This window comes from Barbus barbus, assembly GCF_936440315.1.
Source record: "Barbus barbus genome assembly, chromosome: 7".
In the NCBI taxonomy this organism is placed as follows: Eukaryota; Metazoa; Chordata; class Actinopteri; order Cypriniformes; family Cyprinidae; genus Barbus; species Barbus barbus.
The window spans coordinates 16,709,117-16,711,618 of record NC_136735.1 but is presented as its reverse complement, the minus strand read 5'-3'; the positions used below and the strand labels follow the sequence as shown (position 1 = coordinate 16,711,618).

The 2,502-nt window shown below is 47.6% G+C and overlaps 1 pseudogene across 1 annotated transcript; it reads left to right on the top strand.

Moving 5' to 3' along the window:
• Nucleotides 1-1,099: 1,099 nt before the first annotated feature.
• On the top strand, nucleotides 1,100-2,129 carry LOC306872708 (serine/threonine-protein kinase pim-3-like; annotated as a pseudogene). The gene is made up of 4 exons: nucleotides 1,100-1,192; nucleotides 1,297-1,670; nucleotides 1,787-1,953; nucleotides 2,038-2,129. The product of its transcript is annotated as a serine/threonine-protein kinase pim-3-like (transcript).
• Nucleotides 2,130-2,502: the final 373 nt, after the last annotated feature.

Sequence of the window (2,502 nt, the reverse complement as noted above, 5' to 3'; positions counted from 1 at the left end):
ATTTCCCTCCCTTTAGAAAACCGTAATGTAGAAAGCGCTTATGGATTAAGACAGTGATATTTAATGTTCATATTTTAGATCTGCTAATTCACAAGCCTAGTAAGACACAGACTAGCAAAGAAGGTAACGTTAATTATTAAAACAAAATCAAATCTATCAAAAAACACAGAAATGTGATTCTTTTATTGAGTGAGAGGCAGGTTTAATCAGTGACTAACAGATTTACTATTCGGCGTCTTCCCCGGGACCTGCTTCCTTTGGTGTGTTTATGTAACAGACGCAGGCAAGTGTGCTGGTGCGTGTAAACCTCACTCCCTTGATTTCAAAGAAGTGGCGCTCTAGCGACTGACGCTAGGGGCCGTGGCCTTTAGCCTCCTCGTTAGAGCGCCCGCCTCCCGCGCCGGCGACCGCGGTTCGAATCCCGCTCGGAGCGAGGCGAAGTAGAACCGGTTACATTGGTGCCGTGACCCGGACGGGAGTGAGGTTTAGGGGGGTGAGTGTAACAGACGCAGGCAAGTGTGCTGGTGCGTGTAAACCTCACTCCCTTGATTTCAAAGAAGTGGCGCTCTAGCGACTGACGCTAGGGGCCGTGGCCTTTAGCCTCCTCGTTAGAGCACCCGCCTCCCGCGCCGGCGACCGCGGTTCGAATCCCGCTCGGAGCGAGGCGAAGTAGAACCAGTTACATTTACACAGAAAAAAGGTGAAAAAAACATACTGTTTTATCCAGTTTTCTCTCAGAACAATGATCTGAGTTACTATTGCAATTCTCGATGCAGCATGAATGACATGGTGACATTTTTCACAATCACGACAAAAACAAAATTAAATACTGCCCTAAACTCAATAGTGAAAAGGCAGCGCTATCCTGCAAATATGGCGGATAAACAAAGCAGTTTCCCAGAACTCAACACGGCGTTACGTCACATTCTCATTCTCTATTGTATTGTATGAAATGCTCCAGCCTCAGGCTGCTCCAGATCCAGGAGTGCTGCTGCCACCCAGACGGATATTCAGGAGGTTGGGAGACGTGGCTCTGGTAACAACGACCAGGAACCGCTGCCAAACCCAACCCAGCCACTGAGCCAAGAGCTACCTGGCTATGTTAGGCAGATGTGATTTGCTGTGCCTTATCTGTCTACAGGTTGCCATCAAGTATGTCTCCAAAGGCAAGACGCACAGGAGACTGAAAGTTGTGAGTGAATCTGTTGTTCTGTTTCATATCTCATTGGTTTGACTTTGCACACTCGCACACATCTGCATTCAGCCCTTGATATGATGCAGCATTTGTCATTGCAGGAAGGCCACGGTCGGCTGCCGCTGGAGGTGGCATTGATGACTCTGGTTAATTCAGCTCCTGCCTGCCCCAATGTCCTGCAACTCACGGAGTGGTTTGACAGTCCCACTTAATACAGCTTGATCCTGGAGCGCCCAGTTCCTTGCCAAGATCTCCAGAGTTTCTGTGAGGAGAACGGCTGCCTAGGTGAGAGTGTGGCCAAGAAAGTGCTGCTGCTGCTCATCACCACGCTGAAACACTGTGAGAGCCGTGGAGTCCTGCACAGAAGCCACAGAAACTGCTGATTTCCACAGGCTCACATGACATCAAGCTGCTGGACTTTGGCTGTGGAGATCTAGTAAAGGACTCGGCCTACAGATCGTTTGCAGGTTGGTTTGTGTCACAGCAGGAAAGATCTCACTCCATCACTTTGTGGATATATTTGTACATGGATGATGACAGGACCCTTTTCAGTGTATGTTTTTGGTGTTGGGCTTCTCGGGCACTCTTCAGTACGCCCCTCCTGAGTGGTTTCATAGGCAGCGCTATCATGCAGGACTGGCTAATGTTTGGTAAGTAGGGGTGACGCTCTACAACATCCTGTGCGGTTGTTTGACCTTCAGAGCCGCATGGAGTCACTTCCAAAAGCATATTGCACTTCCCTCGAGGGCTGTCTACAGGCAAGAGACAAAAGTCATGTCCAGACTAAGGTGAAGTTTGTTGTTTTGTGTTGCTGAACACAAGTGATGTGTTGTGTGTAACAGATTGCCGTCAGTTGATTAGCTGGTATCTCAGTGCAGCGACGGCAAATCGCCCCAGTTTAGATGACATTGAGCGCCATCCCTGGTTACACTGAACAGGTGGCCAATGACATTACAGAAATCACAATCACAGCAGTCTTTGGTTGGATTGTATGGTTAGGATCAGTCTAGATAAATGGTTTTAATGATTTGTATAGGGTGACCAGGACTGACACAGAAACTGTGGAGAACAGCTTCATGGACACCTAAAGAAAAGAGTCCAGTGGACCATCAACTAATGCCCGCCCCACAATTAGGCTTTTTATCCTCTGCTTCAGTTTGTGAGGAGCTCTGTGTGGATACTGGAGGAGCTGAACATGTGGCTGAATCCCGAGCTCTGATGGGATCAGCTAGTTGGGCAGAGTTAAAAGAAGCATAATATAAGTGTATAAATGTATAAAAAATGTATAAATAAATGTATTTTCTTTT